Raw genomic sequence first — 24072 nt, forward strand, 5'->3', positions numbered from 1 at the left:
TGAACAGCTATGACCTTGAACAAACCTCCTCACGCCCGCTAGGCCCTTTGCTCCTCTGTGAACTGGAGCGTGGGAAAAATACCTGAAACTGTTATTGTATTTTAAGTGCCAAGTGCCAACACTTCAAGAACATTATTATCTTGTTTAATCCTCACAATAACCACACAATAAGTATGGTTACTCTTCCATTTTACAGATCAGAAAATTGAGTTTAGGAAGATTAAATTGCCCAATCACATGGTTCATGGTTTATAAATGTCTATTTATTTGAACTTGAATCTATGACTGACATTTTCTTCTGTTAATCGTTGCACTATCCATGCTTCCACCACGGCATCTTGTGCACTTGGATCCTAGTCTAACAAATACAGGGGTTGGAGGCATGGTACAGTGGAGCAGGTGCTTAGCAAGCACAAGACTCTAGTTTCAATCCCTAGCACATATAGGTGTATGGGCCAAACACACACACACACACACACACACACACACACACTAACACACACACACACACAAATGGATAAGGGAAGGAGAAATGTGGAATTGGAAATAGGTGCACAAAGGCCTTCATCCTGTTGATAATATCTTACTTTTTAATTTACTTTTTTATTTTATTTTATTTGCTTATTTATTTTTGGTACTGGGGGTTGAACCTAAAGGGGCTTTACTACTAAGCTACATCTCCAGCCCTTTTTACTTTTTTAGTTTGAGTCAGGGTCTTGCTAAGTTTCTGAGGGTCTCTTTAAATTGCTGAGGCTGGCCTCTATTTTTTTTTTTTTTTTTTGGTACCAGGATTGAATTTAGGGGTACTCCACCACTGAGCCACATCCCAGCCCTTTTTGTATTTTATTTAGAGACAGGGTCTGACTGAGTTGCTTAGCGCCTCCCTGTTGCTGAGGCTGGCTTTGAACTCATCTCAGCCTCTTGAGTCCTGGAATTATAGATGGGTGCTACCATTCCCACCCAGCAAGCCTGGCCTCTTTGAACTTGCTATCCTCCTGCCTCAGCCTCCCAAGGATTACAGGCATACACCACCAATATGAGGCATTAATTTACTTTTTTTAAGGGGAGAATAAAACAAAGTTAACTGTGATCTGTTTAAACTATGTTCTAGAACTGGATGCTGTAGTGCATGCCTATAATCCCAGCTTCAGGAGACTGAAGCAGAAATTCAAAACCACCCTGGGCAATTTAGCAAGACCCTGTTTCAAAATTTTAAAAAGGAGTGGGATGTGTCTCAGTGATAGACAACCACTAGGTTTAACCCCAGTACTGCAAAAAACAAAGTAAAACAAAAATAAAATAAAATGTTGTTAGCCAGGCATGGTGGCACACACCTGTAATCCCAGCAGTTTGGGAGGCTGAGACAGGAGAATCATGATTTCAAAGTCAGCCTCAGCAAAGGCGAGGTGCTTAGCAGCTCAGTTAGACCCTGTCTCTAAATAAAAGGCAAAATAGGGCTGGGGATGTGGCTCAATGGCAGAGTACTCCTGAGTTCAACCCCTGGTACTCCCAAAATAAAAAAATAATAATAAAATAAAATATTGTTCTGGAAGAACAGAGAGGATACTTGAAGGATTAGCACATTAGAAGAGAATCAGACAGAGCTGGGGCTGGGGCTCAAGTGGTAGAAGGCTTGCCTAGCACATGTGAGGCACTGGGTTTGATCCTCAGCACCACATAAAAATAAAATAAAGATATTGTATCCACCTTAAACTAAAAAATAAATATTTTAAAAGGGGGGGGGGAGAATCAGATAGTTCCATGAGGCATGGTGCCTTTGGTCCGGGCTCCTTGGGAAAATGGAGAGTTTGAGACTCCTGTACAATAGTGAGATCCTGTCTCAAACAAAACAAAAAGGAAGAAGAAGAGGAGCAGCTCAGACTTACTTTGACTAGCTCCAGAAAGCAGAAGTAGATGGTGTCACATCTACTTCTTTTGGCTCTATGTAAAAAGAGCTGGTCCCAGTCTTGAGGGCTTCCTTCTGAGGGTATGGACTGCATAACTTCAATGTCTATAGCAAAAGACCAGAACGAGAGTTAGCGATGGAGTCCAGATAGCCTCTTGAGGGACCTGAATCCTAATGTTTGCTACTAACTAGCAATAAGCAGTGAAATGCATGGCAAGGTTACAATTGTTGTTTAAACTATTTTAAGGTCTTCTTTAAACTACTTTCAAAGTAGATGAGAAAGCAAAGGGTGTTAGTTAATTTGTAGAAAATAAACAGGAGCAAAGGAGCTAATGGGAGAACATGTCAAAGGAAAAAGGATTAATGGGACAGCTCTTGACAGGGTCCATTGAGGTTGGTGTGAAACTATGAATTATGACTACAGGTGTCTCCATTTGTCTGGGAAGCAAGATTCCTTTAGTAGCACAGGCACATTAAGATAACTTCTGACCAGCTACTGACCCCAGTGCCCACATTAATGTGGGATTGACTTATGAATGAAACCCTCCTAAATAGGATGGCCACCATGACAGTCTAGGCAAGGACCAACTAAGGTCAAAAACTTTACACCTGACCTGAAGGAGGAGTTGAACATCTGATTGGTAAAGACTGCTGAAGGAGTCTTTAAACATTTATTAATGTTTGATGTTTGGTAAACATCAAACATTAATAAATTTGGAGACAGGGGACTGCGGTTGTAGCTCAGTGGTGGAGCGCTCACCTAGCACATGTGAGGCCCTGGGTTCAATCCTCAGCACCACATAAAAATAAAATAAATGTATTATGTCCCCCTACAACTAAAAAATATAAATAAATAAACAAATAAATAAGTAAATTTGGAGACAGCATTGTCTCCTTTATTTTCTGTTCGGAGACAATCCACTCTTTCTCTTGAGAATACTCTCTGTTTGAGCCTTTACTTTGCTTTTACTTTGCTTTCAGCTCTCTTTCATTTATAACAAAGTTCTCTTGCATGGCTTTTGGTATCTAACTTTAAATTTTCTTTCATCGGAACCAAGGTTTGGGGTTTCAACTCACTGCTTTCCTAAGACATATTACTTTCAGGAGTCCATAATTCTCCCTGGGAGACTAAAATTTGGTGAGTCAGTTGTCAGTGACAATCACTAATTTTGGAACAACCAAAAACCAAATTACCACCATCTCTAAGCCTTTCAGTGTTCAGGATGGAGCTTACATCCGATAAAAGGCTTACGTTTTGTATATTGAAGCAACTTCGTGGGTCTCAAATAATTCAGAAAGACAATATTATATAAAATGTCATATTAGCCAGTTGTTTCAGCCTATATCTCTCCTATAAAACATTTTTCCAAGCCATGCATTGTGATGCACTCCTATAATACCAGTGGCTCCGGAGGCTGAGGCAGAAGGATTGTGAGTTCAAAGCCAGCCTCAGAAACTTAGCAAGGCCTAAGCAAGTTAGTGAGACCTTATATCTAAATAAAATATTAAAAAGGGCTTGGGATGTACCTCCGTGGTTAAGTGCCCCTGGATTCAACCCCTAGTTAAAAAAAAAAAAAATTTTTTTTCCAAGAAACCCAAGTGAATGGTTAGTATTCCACCTCTTCCCTCTGCACAAACAGGGGCTAATACAAGCAGAGAAATAAAAGAGAAATAAATAGCCTTTAATAGTCCATGAGAATGGAACACATATTTTCTGAGTAACAGAAATCATGGTTTCTTTTTTTTTTTCTACCCCAAAACCACAAAAAAAGTTTCCAGGAAACTGTTAGGTGAATGAGACAATCTCTTTAATGAGACATCTCTGAGGAGATCTCATGGCTGTCTCAAGTGCTTTTGGGAATGTAGAAAAAACTTAGCCTTTGAAATCATGAAATTCTATGGCAGGTACTAGCTTCTCTCCTTGCTAACATCTATGTGAGTTAGGATAAATTATTCACCCTCTCGATGCTTTAGGATCCTAACCAATAAGATGAGATTGATATTTTGTCTAGTTTAAAAGTATCTGAGGATCAAATAGTGACACTGATGGCAAAGTAGAAGTTCATTAAATTTTCTCCTTTTTTCCTTTCTCTGAGGGGTCTTCATCATACCCCACTTGCTCTCCAGCTCTCACGATGCTTGCTCCCAGGGCTGCCCATGCCTCAGTCCAGGGCATCTTTTCCTCCCAGGAAAAGTTGATTTCTAAAAGCAGCACAGGAGCTGATCTTGTCTTGAATGGGGAACAGTTTTCCTGACAGGGACAAGGTCACTCCTGCAGGTCCCTCCCCAGGAGAAACACCTGATTCCTATTAGGATGTACTGTCAATCTTTTCATTTTCTCATCTGTAATTATTACAACTGCATCTATAATCTAGGTAAGATAATAGTACCTTTCTTGAAGGGTGATTGTGAGGATTCATTTTGCTAAATGCCCATGAAGTGTTTCTGAGCACAGTGCCTGCCTGCAAGAAATAGGAGCACCCAAGAAATAGGAGCTGATATACCATGACTGCCTTCAACCAGACATCTTCTTCTTTCTAGAGAACACCACATCAGACATCAGCCCTCTCAATTTACATTTTCACTGATATTTTGTGGGATTATTATCAAATTTTCAAAAAGAAAGAAAGAAAGAAAGAAAAGGAATTGGTGAGCAATGTTGTGAGTTAATAATCACAAGAATGTGGTTTCTTCCTGCAGCCTGACCAAAGGAACTATACTTATTGAATTAAGTTTGCAGATGTTTTTCTCTAACTTGGGGACCCCAGCATTTGTGTTTTAGATGTTGGTGATTCATTTGGCCTGAAGGACCTGGAGTGTTGTGTTCTGTTGAGTAGTAAAGAGCAATGACCACAGGCAATTCAAGACTGTCTGGCTTCCAGGGACTAGAATTTCCCACTTCCTACAATTCCAAGGAGGAATTTAGATAGTGAAGGAAAAAAAAAAAAGTTTAATTCAAGTGAATGCTCTACTCACTTATCAAACTTCCTGGAGAAACAAAGTACCTGAACTCTGAGATCCTGCTCAAATAGAGTCGGGAGGAAAACCTGTGCTCATTGATTCACTGTCTTGTTGAGCACACAACCTAGACAACGATAGCGCTGACATCTACATGATGAAGCCTACAGTCATTTCTCAAGCTTATGTCACCCAACCTAACTGTAGGATCCAATCCAAGGGATCTCCCCAGCTCCACTTTTTCCTTGGTTCTTCTACTTCACTGGAGACTTGAAGTTAGTTCTTCACTGGTTCCGGCTCACCCTCCTGACCTTTATCTTGTCAAGTGCCCTTGGGTTAGTTCTTGCAAAATATAATTATATAACTTATATAATTGTAAACATAATTATATAAATATAATACATATAATATCTTTGATCTCATTTAGTCCCATGTTTTTAAATACCATCCATATGCCAACAACTCCCTAATTTACATTTCTACCCCAGATTTCTCCACTGCAGACATGTAACATTTCCATTCAGCTACTCAGTGTCTCCTCTTGGATGTGTCCACTAGCCTATCAAGCATAAGTTCCAAACTAAATTCCTGATCCACCTACCTGTACCTGCTCTTTCATGGTATTCCCCATCACCTTAAATTGCTGGACATGGTGGCGCTTTCCTGTAATTCTAGGAGGATATCAAGTTTAAGGCTTGCCTGGACAACTCACTGAGACCTTACTCAAAAATAAATAGATTTAAAAGAGGGAGCTAGGAATATAACTCATGTCTAGCATGTGCTAGGTCCTGGGTTCAATCCCCAGTACCACAAAAAAATCAATTAATTATTAATTTTAATTAAATAACTCCAATACAAGCCTTGATATCATCCCCCCCCCTGCCTTTTTTTGGCACCATGGATTGAACCCAGGGGCGCTTAACCTCTGGGCTACATCCCCAAACTTTTTAATATTTTATTTTGAAATAGGGTCTCGATAAGTTGCTTAGAGCCTTGCTATATTACTGAGGCTAGTTTTAAACTCATGATCCTCCTGCCTCAGCCTCCTGAGCCACTAGGATTACAGGCATGAGCCATACCTAGCCATCCCTGACTTCTTTATGTTCCATGTCTTACCTAATAGCAAAGTCTACCATGCAAGTGTATTCAAAATACAATCCTGGCTTATCATCATTGTCTTTTGCCTATGTTGTTACATTAGTCTGTTAACTTGTCTCCCTCCTTTTGACCATGATGGTCCACTATACTCATCAGTCTTCTCTCGACATAGCAGTCAGAGTAAACCTGTTTAAATGGCCATCAGATCAGTTCATTTTTTTGCTGAAAACTAAAGTGCTCCCCACTTGACTCTAAGTAAAACTCAAAGTCTATCCCTGTAGTACTGCCACATCAATGTTCATAGCAGCACAATTCACAATAGCTAGACTGTGGAACCAACCCAGATGCCCTTCAATAGATGAATGGATAAAAAAAAATGTGGCATTTATACACAATGGAGTACTACGCAGCACTAAAAAATGACAAAACCATGGAATTTGCAGGAAAATGAATGGCACTAGAGCAGATTATGCTAAGTGAAGCCAGCCAATCCCTAAAAAACAAATGCCAAATGTCTTCTTTGATATAATGAGAGCAACTAAGAACAGAGCAGGGAGGAAGAGCAGGAGGAAAAGATTAACATTAAACAGAGACATGAGGTGGGAGGGAAAGGGAGAGAAAAGGGAAATTGCATGGAAATGGAAGGAGACCCTCGTTACACAAAATTACATATAAGAGGTTGTGAGGGGAATGGGAAAAAAAACAAGGAGAGAAATGAATTACAGTAGATGGGGTAAAGAGAGAAGATAGGAGGGGAGGGAAGGGGGATAGTAGAGGATAGGAAAGGTAGCAGAATACAACAGTTACTAATATGGCATTATGTAAAATTGTGGATGTGTAACCAATGTGATTCTGCAATCTGTATTTGGGGTAAAAATGGGAGTTCATAACCCACTTGAATTTAATGTATGAAATATGATATGTCAAGAGCATTGTAATGTTTTGAACAACCAATTTAAAAAAAAAAACTCAAAGTCTATCAAAGGTATACATGTACTATCCTCTCCCCTCTTTCATAACACAAAACCTCCTAGGCCTCACCTCCTCTTATCCATCCCTCAGTTCTGCTCCAATCTGCTATTCCTTTGCACTTGCTTTTATCTCAAATACCCCTCGATTCATCTCTCTGAGGTATTTATTTACTTAGACTTACAAATCATTAGAGCTGAGGGGATCATTAGAAGTCAAAGGCACCTCCCTGACCCAGTAACCCTTCACTTGTCAGCAGTGAGGCTGAGGAGTCTAGATGGTAGCCAAAGATTGAACCAGTAATGGTGCCTCTTGTCTACACAAAGGCACTTTTTTTTTTTTTTTTTTTTTTGTATCAGGGATTGAACCCAGTAGAGCCACATCCCCAGTCTTTTTTTATATTTTATTTAGAGACAGGGTCTCATTGAGTTGCTTTAGGACCTCACTAAGTTGCTGAGGCCAGCTTTGAACTCGAGATCCTTCTGCCTCAGTCTCCTGAGCTGCTGGGATTACAGGAGGCGCACACCTGTAAGGCTTCTGAGACCCAAGGGAATCATCCCTAAAGATAACATTTTCAGGCACTGACTACTGACTAGGCTTGTCATCTTTGGGGTTGTTGTTGTTTTTAACATTAGTTTTTTTTTCTCCTTGCCATTCAAACAAAATGGACAAAATATTTTTAGGGCAAAGAATTGTGAAGACTTTCAAACTGGACTGGAACTTTCTAGATGATGCTTCTCTGAGACACATGGACAGAGTCACAACATCATGGGAAGTGTGACTGCAATCACACTCGAATCTTTCTGAAAAAAAAATGATAATCTTTGGGGAGATGAATTGGCACACATATCTCGTGAAGGGTCAGGTGACAACATCTGTGCCAGGGATTACTTAATGAAATAAGTCCCCGATGGGATGAGTTAAAGAGGGCATCATTATGCCACCTGCTGACTGCAAGGGTGGGAGAGGCCGAGGTGCAGAGTCTGAGGTGCTCCCTGAGGCCACCCTTGGGGTGGATGCAGCCTCTCTTCCCATTTTCCTCTCCTCTTTGCTTCCAGCTACAACTCCTCCTTTTTCTTTGGTCCCAGAAAGGCCATTCTGCCAATCTGAGATATGAAGATAAGATTGAATATGGATGATTCAAAATGACAGATCTTCATTGCCCTCAGTCCAAAGACTCTTCAAGTCCAAAGTCTTTTTTTTTATGGGAAATGCATGACTTTCACAGGTGAGGCCTGTCCACCTTTCAGGCAAGGCCTTCTGGGGCATCCAGCAAAGGTATCCACCTTACTGTGGGAAACAAGGGTGATACCAGGTATAGACTTTGCCACTGGATTCTCTTCCAGAAGCTCTTAGTCAGGAGGGTATCAGCTACTCCTGGCCTAACCACTAGGGCTAAGAGCCTTATTTAAAATCCTAAAATTGCTGGTGTTTCTTGTAAAATTATTCATGAGATCCTCTTTAGATAAATATGTGGGGGGGGACATTTTCATAGCAGAATATTTATTGCTCTCAGAATCTTGTTAAAAAAAATACACACACACACTATATATATATATATATATATATATATATATATATATATATATATCTTATTTATTTATATATTCATAATATATAAATAAATAAAACTAGGGATTGAATCCAGGGCTCTTAACACTGAGCCACATGACAAGCCCTTTTTTATATTTTATCTTGAGACAGGGTCTCGCCAAGTTGCTCAGGACCTCACTGAATTAAAGGCTGGCTTTGAACTTGGAATTCTCTGCCTCAGCCTCCTGAGCCACTGGGATTGCAAACATGCTATATTTCTTTTTTGATTACAAGGCAATCAACCCATGTGCCAGGTACAGTGGTACATGGCTGTAATCCCAGGGGTACTTAACCACTGAGTAACATCCCAAGCCCCTTTATATTTTATTTAGAGATAGGGTCTCACTAAGTTGCTTAGACTCTTGCTAAATTGCTGAGGCTGGCTTGAACTCAAGATCTCCTATCACAGACTCCCCAGTTGCTGAGAGTCTGTGATAGGAGCATGTGCCACTAGGCCCGGCAAGTGTTATAATTTTAAAAATTTTTACTAATATGATATTTTGTTCTAATTTCATATCTATTTTATCAGACCATAGAGGAGGGAAAAAGGTTCTTCATAGAAGTAAGAAAAACCTAACTGAGTGGGTGGTAGGGGAGAGAACTGTAATTCTAAAGCATAATCTAAGTACATAATCAGTAAATAACAGCATAAATAGTATTTAAATCTTTAAGAGTTACTTTAGTATGGCAGATATATCTCTGGAGCTGGTATAGGAGACCTGCCTCAGTCCCTTGTACTTTTTAGCTGCACAACAAGGAGCAAATCATGAGACTGCTCAGCCTCAGAACTCTCTTATGAGGCTCATCCCTTAAGGTGGTTCTGACAGTGTCATGAGGAAGTGTGCATAAATGTCTTTTGGAGGGGCTGGGGCTATAGCTCAGTAAGAGGATGCTTGCCTACCATGTGGAAAGCCCTAAATTTGATCCCCCGTACCTCTGGGAAGGAAAGAAGGGCCAGCATTTGGAAACCAAAAAAAAAAAAAAAAAAAAACACTGTACAAATAAAAGGGATTGTCATTATTGTTGTTACTAACCACAGCAAAATATCATATTAAAAATATCATATTGTTTCTAAATGAATCATCCCATAATTCCAGTCAACTAAAAGTCTTTCCTCTGTATTCTAATAGGACCCTGTTAGACCATCATCTTCAAAGTCTGATAGATTCTTAGGATAAGAAGGAGAGAAGAGAGTGGATAAAACAGAGACAAAAAGAGATTTCATTTAGAGTTACTTCCTAACAGCTTAGGATCTTACAGCCTAACAAAGCAACTCTGGACACACCTACCAAAATCAGTCACCAGTGTGTGACCTCAATCCTATGTTGTAAAAGCTGCTCATATTAGCATCAGGAGACAAGCTCCACCAAGATCTTGGGAGAGAGATGGGCTGGGGCAATACCTTAGCTTTCTGTTACTGCTATCCAAGAGAATCAACTAAAAGAAAAAAAGGTTTATTTTGGTTTACATTTTTGGATTTCAGTCCATGCTGGTTGGCCCATTGCTTTTGGGCCCATGATGAGGTAGTACATCATGGTGGGACCATAGGGTGGAACAAACTGTTAACCACAGGACTGGGACATGGAAGAGAAACAGAGAAGGGGCCAGGATTCCAACATCTCCCTCAAGGGCATCCCCATGACCTAACTTCTTTTCACAAGGCTCCACCTCCAAAATGTTGTCACCTTCCAATAGTGCCACAGACTGGACCCACGCCTTCCACACGTGTGCCTTTAGAAATATTTAAAATTGGAGCTATAGAAGGCAAGAAGCTGTGGTTCCAGTCAGGAATCAGAGCCAGATTTGAGCTCTCTCTCAATTTACTTCACTTCTTATTCTTCTCATGGACTCTCTTCTCTTCCAAATTCAGTTGTCCCATCCCTTCTCCAATCAGAAATGTCCCTGCCTTTGGAAAGGAGCCATTGTCTTGAGGAGGAAAGAAAGCCAAGGTGTCAGACATGTCTAATTTGAATCTTGGCTGTGTCACTTGCTAATTATTTGATATTGGTTAGGTTATTTCTCCTCCCTGGAGGCCTGTTTCCTCACCTTTAAGATGGGACAATACTGATGCAGGAGAGAGAAATGGGGACCCCAGAGAATGGGATCTTTCCACTCCAGATTAAAACCCTAGGCTAGAACTAGGCCCCACTTACCTTCAAGGCCCATACATTCTATTGTTGCCCCAAGTTCCCTTGACTAACCTACCATAGTCAACCCCAGAGAGTTGTTTTGAACCCAAGCAATTATTTTGTTTTAAGGAACAAGTACAGGATCAACCCAGGTTAACAAAGACATTTGTTATGGGAACAAGAAATTAAAATTGGCCAGGCGTGGTAGAGCACGCCTCTAATTCCAGGCTCAGAAGGCTGAGATAGGAGGATAGCAGTTCAAAGCCAGCCTCAGCAACTTAAGGAGGCACTAATCGAGTTAGTGAGACCTGGTCTCTAAATCAAATACAAAATGGGGCTGTGGATGTGGCTCAGTGGTCAAGTGCCCCTGAGTTCAATCCCAGTTACCAAAAAAAAAAAAAAAAAAGAACAGTGTGAGAGCCGGCTTTGGTGGCACATGCCTGTTATTTCAGCAAATCAGGAGGCTGAGGCAGGAGGCCAAGTTCAAGGCCAGCCTGGACAATTTAGTGAGATCCTGTCTCAAAATAAAAGTAAAAAGGGCTGAAGATGTAGCTCAGTGGTAAAGCACCTCTGGGTTCAATCCCCATTTCTACTACTACTACTACTACTACACACACACACACACACACACACACACACACACACACACAGAGGAACATTGTAAATATTCAAAGGACCAAAAAAGCATTGCCTCAAGTGTACCTTATACTTGTTACTGGCTGGTAAGAAGCCAAGATTTGCCTGGAATCCCTGGTCTGACTGCCCAGAAAGACAAAGGCCTATAGAAAACTGTAAGGAGAGAAAGCAATACTCAGGAGGACTTTGGCTTGGAGAAGTAGGGGTGTCTGGATTTGATATGAAAGATAAGTGGAGGCCACACAAGCCCGGAGAGAAGTTATAGTGAGTGGGTTCTGGCAGTTTGAAGTACGGCTGCTGGGAATAGAGTAGGAAAGGAAAAGTCTAGGAAATCTCTGAGAAAGAGGGTAGCTCAATAACTTCCAGCTGCTCAGGGCAGCAGAAACTAGTTTGGTCCTGTTGTTTAGCTTTTGTGAGCTGTTCATTAGCATTTGAAGGAAGTGCCTGCGGAGCACCCTGGGTCTCTCTGCAGCCGGGCTGTGCGTGCTGTGCGTGCCGGCTGGGCGAGGGGGGCAGGGAGTGAGGTCGCTCTGACATCAGCCTGGTTTTTCAAATCCACTAATTCTCGACCCAATAAGAAGTGACTGAATCTCTCTCCCTCTCCCAGCTCAAGCCAAAATTTGTCCTATTTACAAAACTTCTCAAGTTCTCAGCTATTTCTAGCATTGGCCTCATATAGAATAATGAGAATAATTTGGGAAAGAAAATAAATATAATAAGAAAAGGTAACATAATGGATGTTATTAATGCACTTAATCTTTCCTACACTTTATGAAATAGAAACTAGGATTATCTTATTTCTTAGAAATAACATGACTCAGAAGCAATTTCAAAAACAAATGACAAACTCTTAGCCTTACAATACAGGCATTCCTGTTGTGAGCATAAAACGCTTGTGTTACCAAGAGCTTCCATTTTTGGCATGCTGAACAAAATAATAGATTTTTATTTCTTAGGAGGAAAATTCAAGCCCATTTTAATTTAATTTAATTTTTTGCTTTTGATCCCAATTGCACCCAGGGTTTAGTTTGGAAGAACCACAGCCAGGAACCATAGGCCTATGGAACTCGCCTTATCCACCTCATCTGAGAGGTGGGATGCTCCTGAAGAACAGGGTGTTTTAAGCTTTTAGAAGCTCAGCTCTGTCCAGCCAGCTCTAATGGCCAGTTACTTAATGGTTCAGCCCAGTTACTCAGAAAAGAATTTCACTTTAGAAATGCAAATGACTCACTGAAGAGTGAGGAATGTTAGCGTCTGGCTCGTCTGTCCTGTAAACTGTGGCTCTGAAGACCTTTTGGGAACCCTCTTTGTTCTCCCAGGAATACCTTCTAGGATGGCTGTTGGAGGCCATCCTAGAAGACTGTAAAGGGGCTTGGCAAAACCTCAGTTCGAAGGAACATTCTCTTTCATAGTGAAAGTGCTGAATAGCTCAGGGCCCCTGAAGGAGTCTGTGGGAAAGGAAAGATGTGCAGGAATTCTTATTTCTCCAAGCAGCATAGACATAGCCTTGGTCTAGAGCTGCTTCTATTACTAAAATGATTTTCCAATCTCTCTTCACCTATCCCTCACCCCATCCCATTGCTGAAGCTGGTCTTGTGCTGGAATGAGTTTAGCCAAGGACATTGCTGCTGTACAGGCCAAAGAAAATAGACCTGCACCCTCCAACAGGAAAGTTGGAGGCCACAGTGAAGGCACCAAAGGTGAAGCGAGGTGAGGTCCAGGTGGAGACAGAGAGGAGGGAACAATTGAGGAGGGGGGTGAAAAGAGAAGCCCAAGTGAGACTCCAGACTCTACTGAAGGGCCTCTGCAAATCCTGTTACTCAGTACCGAGCAGGCTCCCCTGTAACGCTGGTACAGCTCTGCCACTGCTACTTACCTTTAAAAGAACCTGTTTCTTTGTCTTCCTCTCTCCCAGATCCTCCCTAACCTCTCCCCCTCCGTAATCTGGGGGTGGGGGAATAAAATGGCCTTTCTGCCCTATCCTAAACCGTGTTATCTGTGGAGCACACACCCACCAAAGTATTTCAGACTTGGGGATTGCACAGGGAAAATCTCAGAAATGACTATCTCCCAAATTAACAAGTGAATTGCAACTCCAGCAGAGAATAGGAGATTGTGGCCATTCAATACTTCTCTAAAAGCCCCCTGTTCCCCTGATAGGCAGAATCACAGCCTCTGGGACAGGAGTTCCCTGGGCTTCTCCTTTGCTAGCGAAGCAATAAGCCTTCTTTTTCCCTTTTGCTCAAAACCATGTCCTTGTTATTGGATTGGCCTAGGGACAAGGACTGATCTGTTTTTTTCTTTTTTTGGTACCAGAGATTGAACCCAGGGTCACTTAACCACTGGGTTAAGTGACCACATCTCCAGCCCCCTTTTTATTTTCTATTTTGAGAAAGAGTCTCACTCAGTTGCTTAGGGCCCACTAAATTGCTGAGGCGGCCTCAAACCCGTGATCCTCCTGCCTCAACCTCAAGAGTCTCTGGGATCACAAGTATGCACTACCACGAAGGGTAAAGACACAAAGAAATTTTGGTGACACCTAGATAATCTTTAAAGCTACTGCTAGGTTTCCAGATGCTAAAATCCCCCCTTTCTTGATGAGTCATTTATGTCTCCAGATGAAGTTTTATTTTAGAATAACTGAGCTTGACAGGATAACTGAAAGTCAATAGAGTCCCAGAATAGAATTTTAGTTACCCCAATTAACAGCTGAACAAAACTGTTTTGGTTTGAATCAAGACTTCACTTCTTATGAGCTATGTGATCTTGGACAAGATGATTAGCTTCTCTGAACCTCGGTTTTTCTCATTTGCATATCAGGGATGATGATAATAGTACTTTAGTTCTGAGATTTTTGTACAAATGAAAGGAGTTAGTATTTCTAAGAGTGGTTAGGACTGGCACATAGTTTCATTAAAGTTAATTTTTGTATATTTGTTTTGGTGCTGGGAATTGAACCTAGCACTTTACCACTAAGTTATATCCCCAGTCCTTTTCATTTTTTCTTTTCAGATAGGATCTTACTAAGTTACTGAGAGTCTTGCTAAATTGCTGAGGCAGGTCCCGAGTTTACAATTCCGCCTCTGCCTTCCTCAGCCTCCCTAGTTACTGAGATTATAGGTGTAGGCCACCTGTAATTAAAGTGAATTTTTTAAAAAAAAAAGAACTATTATTGTTATTTAATTAATGCATGACCATGACTTGGTATAAACTCTGAGAACAGAAGCTCTGTTTGGGTTTGCTCTTAATGGTGTATCCAGTGCTTAGCACAGCATATGGTAAGCACTAAACTATTTGTCCTGTGAGCAAACAGACAAGGAGGACAAAGGGAACCTCCCAAATCTTTCCAGACTCTGGGAGGAACTACAGAAAAAGGGGATGGGGCCTCATCTCTCCTCACCCAGGAAGCAGTAAAATGCACCTGCTAGCTGTCAACCCAGTAATCCCAGGGGGTTGTGACACAGGTTCTGTTCTCAGACCCTTGAACTTCTCCTTGTGTTCACCACACAGGATGTGGGCCCTAGATCTTATTTGATGGGAGGAAGTGCTTGGTCTCTGAGTCAGGAGAGTGTGCTCAGTTCCAGGTATTGGGCAAGTGAGGTCCCCATCTTGGTCTCACTAATTCGGGTGAGGAAGAATAATCAGCAGAACAGAGAGGCTCTAAGCTGGTGGGCAGAGCGTCAGACTCCCCTCTTCATCCTTAGGAACCTTGATCATATCTGCAGAGGCTTGGGCTAAATATATCTCTAACAGGGAGATCTCTTTAGCCCACCTATGCAGATGGAGTAATGGGGAGGGAAGGCTGGTGCTCTATCAGGTCTCACCTCAGAAGGCAAATGGCATTTACAGGGACCACTTTATTCTCTGTAGCGAGCACTCTAGTGATATCCCATTCACCAAATCCAAGTTATCTTTGACATAAAATTTTACATAGTATTATATATATAGCACTCAAAGAATACCAACAACTAAATACTCCATTGGTTTTAGGATTTATTTCAATTTCAAAGATGCTAAAATGTAAAAAAAATATGCATTTTAAGCAGATGGAAATAGCATCATTACTATATACAGACAAAGCAGGAAGGAGAAGTAACCAGAAGAGAATGTCTGTATGTTCCACCAACAAAATGTACCCCCCATACACCCGGACCTCCCTTTTTTGACAATGGGTAAATGTTCATGCCACCATCTAGGCCCAGCCCAACCTGGGCCCATATGCACTAGGTTCCATCACTTCTTAATGACTCAGGGACATCACTCCAGCAAGCTTCAGTCCTCCTGTATCTCTTTGTCTTCTGGCTTATTTCCATTGCCTACATTTATGAAATAATGCCTTCCTTCTTGATCTCTCTCCAATTCCATTTCTTGACCACACTGAGAATTGTCTGCTCTTGCTTATCTCCTCATCCTCTCTTTCCATTCTTTCCCCCCTGAATCCTGATGGGAATAACTGCCTTCTATTCCCACTACTCCATCTAAACAGGTTTCTGTCAAAGTCACTAACATCTTCCATTTAACCTTCAGCCCCTAGCTTACTCCCCTCAGCAGCAACCGGCTCCCAGGATCCTACGGTCTCTTAGTTCTCCTCCTGCCTCCCTGGCTGCTTCTCCTTTGCCTGTTTCTCTGGCTCCTTCTCTGCACACTGGAATGCCCTGAGGATTGGACCTCTTCTCCATCTGCCCTCACTCCCTAGGTGACCTCGTCCAGTCTCATGGCTTTAATTATGTCCTTAACTGCGATAACTATTGTCCACAGCTCTGACCTCTCCCCTAAACCCAAGGCTTACATATCTTAGTGTCTCAAATTTTCATGTCTGAAAGCAAGCTTTTGGATTCCTACTTCAAAGAGTCTCTTCTCAAGAAGTCTTTCCTGTCAGCCACACCTGTAATCCCAGTGGCTCAGGAGGCGGAGGCAGGAGGATTGCAAGTTCAAAGCCAGACTCAGCAATTTACCAAGGCGCTAAGCAACTCAGCAAGACCCCTGTCTCTAATAAAATACAAAATAGGGCTGGGGATGTGGCTTAGTGGTCAAGTGTCCCTGAGTTCAATTCCTGGTACCTCACCTCCACCCACCCCCCCAAAAGTCCTGGAATCCAATCATCCTTGACTATTTATTTGCTCTCACATCTAATCCTCCAGAATGAAGTTACTTCTTACAATTTCCACATGCTACTGAGGTAGGATAGAAGGAAAAAGAAAAGGGTAAAAAGGAGACATAAAGGCAGGACAAGGAAAAACAGGTTTTTATTCAGAAGTTCTGCATACCAGGGCTGGGGATGTGGCTCAAGAGGTAGCGCGCTCACCTGGCATGCGTGCGGCCCGGGTTGGATCCTCAGCACCACATACAAACAAAGATGTTGTGTCCGCCGAAAACTAAAAAATAAATACTAAAAAAAAATTCCCTCTCTATCTCTTTAAAAAAAAAAGAAAAGAGAAAAAACAAAGAAGTTCTGCATACTTTTCCCTGAGTCAGTCTCTTTTGCAGGCTTGTTATTCCCAAATTCCTCAGAAATCTGTAAATCTACCTTTGCACTATTACCCCACCTCCGTCAGTGGGTGAAGCAAAGAGTGTTGTGATATTTTGAGGAATCTTATAACTTAGTGGACCTTCCAATGCAATCTATTGATCAGAAAATGGAGACCACCTCAGCCTAAGGATCTGGAGACTGACAAGACCAAAAGGACCCATCTTGAGATCACTGGACTGATGTCATTGCTCTGTACCTTTCGGTATCCATCCCTCGCCAAGTTTTCTTAATAAAAACAAGAGCCTAGAACTACCAAACCATATCTCTGACTCTTGAGATGGCCCACATTCTCCTTGAACATGTTTTCCTTTCATTACACACAAAGAGGTCTCTCTTTTGAGATTGCCTGTGTGTTCCCTTTGGTACCTATCTACTTCACTAAACAAACCCCTGCGCATGCCTGTAACTGGCACATGCTGAAATTCTTTTCCCTCATGTATGCCTAGAACCCCGCTGGTCCTCAGTTGAGTTCACCCCTTCTCTCTGGGAATTCCTTGGAACCTTCTTCAGAGACACCTCTTCTCCTTTGATGCTACCACCCTCACCCGGATCACTATCATCCCTTAACCAGACTCTTCCAGTAGCCTCCTAATTGGCTACCTTTTCCCCAGCCCTGACTGTCACATTCTAGTCCTAAGCCTTACAAAGGTAAACCAGACCTGTCAAATGCCAAGTCTCCCATCTCCCCTGAGCAAAAGCTGAAGGACTTCTGCATAATCTTCGCACTGCCTGCTCTGGGTTCCCCTCTTGCCTCTCTTCCCTCCCTTCTCTCCTTTAGTCACAATGGCGTCCTTCTAGTTCTAGAATACATCTAGCACTCTCTCACCTTGGTCTCTTCTTCCTCAAACTATCTGCTAGCCCCCTCATCCCCTGGCCTAGGTTCTATCAGAGAGGTCTTCCTTGACTGAACCTGCAGAATAGCCCCTCTCTGATGTCACTGCCACCCCCACTTGGTTGTTCCTTTGCATTTACCCCTGCCCCACATATTGCATGGCTCTTTGGGCTTGTTTGCTTGCTTTGCTGTGTCTTTGGCCCCCCACTTGACATAAACTCCGTGAAGTCAGGGATTAGATTCATTGCCATTCACTGAGCACGTGGACACTGCCCATCACCTGGGAGACATTCGGTGAAGGTTTATGGAGTAACTTGTGATGTTGACAAAAACTTTCTTTATACAGAAACATTAGGAATGTAACTATTTTTCCTACTCTTTTCTGCAACTAGATATCCAGAAGTTAAAAACAAAGGCATTGAGGTTGGGACTATAGCTCAGTTGGGAGAGTGTTTGCCTCGCATGCACAAGGTCCTGGGTTCAATCCCCAGCACCACCCAAAAACATAAAACAAAACCAAAGGCATAAATACTTTCTCAAAATTGCCTGAAGTGTTAGAAAACAGCTGCCTTGCTAATTCTACCAAAGCATCTCTCCTACAGGATCTGCTTGGGTGGGGCCTAGTGTGCTGGTGCAACTGAGGAGTGGCTGGGCTTCACTCAGGTCTTTGAAACAACACAGCTAGTCACTTGTGCCAAATGTCTTCTCATCCCCCTGACTTATTTCCCTCCCTGCCCTCTACATCTCACCGCCTACATCCAACTGTGCATAGAAGTCTGATCAGCTGGGCCCGACTTCTCTCTTCCTTCCCCCAGCAGTTTTCCTGCATACACTCTCAGTTCCTTCTCTAGACCTGTCTTAAGTCACTTAAGATTTAAATCCTTTACACCTCTGTGGCACATATCTTCTTCCCCTCCATGTCTGTCTGCCCCCTCCTCAACCAGTCCCTCTTCCAGACTGTGAAGCATTTGAAAGCAAGAGTTACATCTTCATATCCCTAGCCCTTATCCATAGTACCTGGCACATTGTAGATGCTCAAAAATGTTTGTTGAATGACGAATGAACTTCCCATTGTTGACTGGTTGGCATTTTTAAAATTTTTCCTACAGGCTGAGCTTATTTTTGGCATAGGTTTGCTCATGTTATGCCCTCCAACCAGTGTGACCTATCCTTTAACTTCACACACACACACACACACACACACACACACACACACACATTTACACACAATAAGCAAAATATTTCAACTCAATAAGCATTTATTGTCCATTTACGATGTTCTAGCACTGTATCCTGAAGTTGATAAAAATGAATTGGGTATTTATTTATTGGATCATAGACCATAAAATACATATACTTCATTAGGCTTTTCTTTATAATAACAAACAATGCATATCTTTCCCCTGCCAGACGAGTTCATCATGAAAGATTAATTTCAGAGAGAGGAAATAAAGAACCATATGTTGTTCGGACTGTGGTACATTGGGTGTCAGAATGCCTGGTTCAAACTCAAGTTTTCCTACTTACTAGCTATCTGGCCTTTGTCTCTGAGCATCTGTTCCCTCACATAGAAAATGGGGTTACTTCTTTCATCGGATTGTTAGGAAGATTAAATGAGATGTTGCATCCAAAGCATGAGCAAATTTTAACAAGATCCACGGGTGATTCATACATGGTCAAAAGTAAGTCAGCTGCTATTATTCTCATCTCCATAATTTAGTTCTTTGATAGGATATACTACTTTATGAAGTGTTGTTTGTTTATTTTTTTGGGCAGTAATGGAAATTAAACCCAGGGGTGCTCTATCACTGAGCAACACTCCCAGACCTTTTGATTTCTCATTTTGAGACAGGGTGTCATTAAGTTGCCTAGGTTAGTCTTGAACTTATGATCCTCCTGCCTTAGCTTCCCAAGTTGCTGGGATTATAGGCGTGTGCTACCAGGCTGGGCTTTTATGAAGTGTTCATTGTTTAATTCTGTCATATATGTAAATTGCCTCTCAACTGTGACAGTTCCAGTTAGGAAGGCATGGATCATGAGCAAACAGTAGCGCTAGAATGAGCAAGGAAGAATGGAGTTGTTCCAATTACATAAAAATTCACTAGTGGTTCCTGAGGCTCTATCTTTTTTTTTTTTTTTTAACCTCTTGACAGGTCTTTTTCTCAGAAGATTGGGAGAGACAACCAGACATTTCACACATAATTCCACATATGTAAGTCACCCTGGCTGATAGAGAGGCATTCTATATGGGAGTATGCAGGAACTCTTTGTTCCAGAACTGTTATTCTTTTTCCTAATCAGCGGGAGTGATTAACTGAAAGTAGTGCTCCATAGAGCAGAAGCCTACACAAAACCTCATAAAACCTTGGCCATGACTGTCCGTATCGGTTCTGCCTTTCTCTAACTGTGCTTCTTTGGGAAGTTATTAACCTCCACTTCCTTACTTGTGGAGTGAGAATGATGGTAATAGTTCTTTCTCTAAGGGTTATTGTAAAAATTAAATCAGTGTCTAACACACAGTTAAGGTCTCCCAATGTGGTTATTATTTTCATGAGAAGTTCTTTGTTTATTTGTTCCAGTTCTGGGGCAGGTCTTGGAGTAGTGTGTCCAGTGGGTCTGTTTTGACATTTCCAGACCAAGGCAAGAACTCCTCTGAGAGTTACATGGGGTTTTATAATTTTATTTTATTATTTTATTTTTATTTATTTTTTAGTTGTCAATGGACCTTTATTTTATTTATTTATATGCACTGCTGAGAATGAAACCCAGTGCTTCACACATGCTAGGCAAATGTTCTACCACTGAGCCACAAACCTAGCCCCTGGGTTTTATAATTTTAGAAGCTTGCTCTTATCCGTGCCCCTTTGGCCTGAGAGAGTGCCCACACATCTCCAAATGTTCTTCCACTGGAGAGTAGCTGGGGTACAAGACAATGTCAAACATCTTACTCCAATTATTTTATTTGTATTTTTCAAATTAACCTGACAGCAGAATCATAATATTAGAGTAAGAGGTCTTGGTCAGGCTCTCTTAGAGAGGATAAAAGTACATGCGTTGGAGTCAGACTGAAGCTAGGTTGCAAATCTAGTGCTGAGTTTTACTAGTGGGTAAACTTGGGAAAAATGACCAAAGTTCTCTAGCCTCCTGCAGTTCTAAGTGGCAGTTTGTTAGACAAGCAGAATCTCAGGGCTCCTACCAGACCTACTGAATGAGCAAATTTAAACAAGATCCACAGGTGATTCATACATACTTTTTTGGTTTTGTTTGTTTGGTATTTTTTGGTGGTGGGGATCAAACCCAGGGCCTTGTGCATGAGAGGTAAGCACTCTACCAACTGAGCTATATCCCCAGCCTTCATACATATTTTGAAATTTGAAAAGCTATAATCTAATCCTTAGTCTTTTCATCTATAAAATCAAGTGAACAGTAAAATAAGAAAATAGTACCTTTGTATAGTATCCAGTAAATTTATTAGCTTTCTCCCTTTTTTTCCTTAGCACTCATCACCTTCCCTTTTCTGACAAGCATCTTAAACTTTTATAATTGCTTGATTAACTGTCTTGTCTCTCTCATCAGAATTGGAACTCTGTGAAATCAGGGGCCATATTTATTATGTCCACAGCTATATACCCAATGCCTGTCATGGAGTGTCATATAGTAAGTGACTGTCTAGTTGAATGAATGAACCAATCAAGTCCAGGACTATTTCCTACTCATCCTCTGTACCAGTACATTGTTTCATGTAATATGCTCAAAAAACCAGTAGTTTTATTCAATCCCCTATTTTATAGATGAAAACATTGATTTTTAAAGTTATTTAGTAACTTAGCATATACCCATATCTACATATTATCAACTTCCAGGCACAAGCAGTCTCTCTTCTCTGTTGATATCTTTATATTAAACCTCCCCCATATATAACAACTGTCCAGAAGACAGTCCTGATTTGGAGATGGATTGTCTGTGTTCATTTTTTAGAACTAACATAGAAATAATCCACTTGCAAGTTGGGTTACTTTCTATGGTTATGAGAGTGACTTTATTAGGGCCCCCACTTATTTATTTGATCTTTTTTCTTGAGGTAATCCAATCTCACAGAATCGTTGTTATCATTGTTTCAAACAGCTGAATGTCTGATCTGTAAGTTCAGTGTTGCTAACCTGTATGAGTGCTTTCTCTGAATCTCTACGTTATATTACCATTGACCCTCAATTCTAGCTTTGTGAACAGCATTAATGAATTTATTAACTTATGCACGAAAAGGGGAAAAAAACCAACAACCAACAGTGCTAATACTGATAAATTCATTGTCCACTTCATCTTGAGAAGTGGTACTAGAACAAAGTGGTCCTTCTATCTTTTTGTAATATACCAGGTTTTGGGGAAATTTCTATTCTGCATCATATTATTAGATTTAATTATAAGGTTTCTTATATTATCCTTCTGTGTTAAAATAATTTGTTTCCCTATTTTTTCCATTCATTATGGTACACAGGGGCTTATTAAATATAGGGGTCAGAGAAGGGAACCATTAGAGGAAGAGAGGGAGGAGATGGATGGGAAAGAGGAAGAAGACAGATGGGAGTGAAGAAAATGGATCTAAAAGGGGAGGTCAAAGAAAACAATAAGAAGGAAAAACTCAGTGGATATGATGGAATAAAAAGGCATAAAATTATTTTTATAATATTACATAACCATGTACAACATGAATAACAAAAACTGGAAGGATATACATCAATAGAATAAGAGTGATTGTGGTAGATTAGATTATTGCTCTTTATTTTTTCCTGCTATGTGGATTTATAGTGTTCTAGAACAGGTGAGATGTGCTTCTCTACTCTACTGGTGTTGGGTGTCGTCAGATGACTTGCTTTTGTCCATGGAATGTGATGGAAGTACAGTACATTAACTTCAGTGAAGCCATTAAGCGGCATTCTGGCTTTCTGCTCACCATTTTGCATTCCTGTGAACTTCCATGAGAAAAAAAAATTCCCAGGAGTTGTCAATCTGAGAAAAATGAGGAAACATGCAGCAGACTTAACCCAACTCAGAGTCCAAACCCAAGCCCAGCCAAGCCCAGCAGGGCACTCAGTGCCTCAGTGCATCCATGGGCCCATGAAAGAGAAAACAAACATTTATTGTGGTGAGCTGGTGACATGGTGAAGTTGGTTAAGGAGCAAAAACCATTCATCATGATCATCTCTGAATGATGAGATAGTTGATTTTTATTTCCTTCCTTGTTATTTTCTGTAATTTCTGAGTGTGTACTTGAATGAGTTTGCATTGCTTATAGAGAAAAAAATAAGCATGAGAAAACATGCACTTCACTATTTTGATATAAGAGCAAAGTTACAAATTGATAATTTTTAAAACACGGTGTGCTCATTCAGATGTACTTTCTCTCCCAGCAACCTCTCTGCACAGTTAACAGTGAAGTCAGCATCACATAGTCATGGCCTTCATAGATATTTTTCATGTTTTGAAAGAGCAACCCTTTGCCAGGTTGCCTTAGGACCTGATTATGTCACACAAAATGGCCAGCTCAGGAGTTGGGAGACTTTATCCAGGTTGAGAGAACAAACACGAAGTTAATCCCCTGTCAGGGCTTGAATCTTAACGAACCACCACTTCCTTTCCTATTAATCTTTAATCAGAATACTTTTTTGCTTTATTGATCTTCCCCCATCTACTATGGTAAATAGTTGAATGAGAATAAAATAAAGGAGGCAAGAAAGGAGCCCTCAAAGGAAGGGATGAAGGAAGCACATGAAAAAAGGCAGAAGGGGAAGAAGAAAATGGATCAGAAAGAGAAAGCTGAAGAGAAAAGGAGACAGGGCGACAGATAAACCAGGAGGGACAGGGACTCGAGGCAGGAGGACAAGATAAAGTGGCTCTTGCTGCTGCTGTGAACCGGGTCACTTGAGTCTCTCCTTCTCCCTGAGCCATTTCCAGCCCACACTGATGTCTCCTTTCTCTGACCTCTGAACTTTGCCCCAGATCTCCCTGAGCTTCAGATGCATAAATCTGATTTCCATCTTGGTGTCTAATAGATATCTCAAATGTGTCTGAATTTCTCAAACCCTACATTGGGATGTAAGATCTTTGAAGCAGGGATTTGAGTTTCATCTACTCACTGCTGTTTCCCAGCACCCACAAGTGTGCCACACCCACAAGTGTGCAGACACAAAATAGCTATTAGTTGCTTCAATGAATAAATGAACTACCATAGCAGTGACAGGCCAGGAGAACACTTTTGCTTCTATTGCAATGTGTGCTCCTGTTTCTTGGTGTCTAATTTTCCCTGCTGAACTACAAAAACCCGGAAGAATAAAGGATGCTATGCTTTTGTATTACCCTTGGCATTTATTTATTTATTTATTTAGTACCTGGTATTGAACCCAGGGGCACTTTACCACTGAGT

This window comes from Urocitellus parryii, chromosome 1, assembly GCF_045843805.1.
Source record: "Urocitellus parryii isolate mUroPar1 chromosome 1, mUroPar1.hap1, whole genome shotgun sequence".
Taxonomy (NCBI): Eukaryota; Metazoa; Chordata; class Mammalia; order Rodentia; family Sciuridae; genus Urocitellus; species Urocitellus parryii.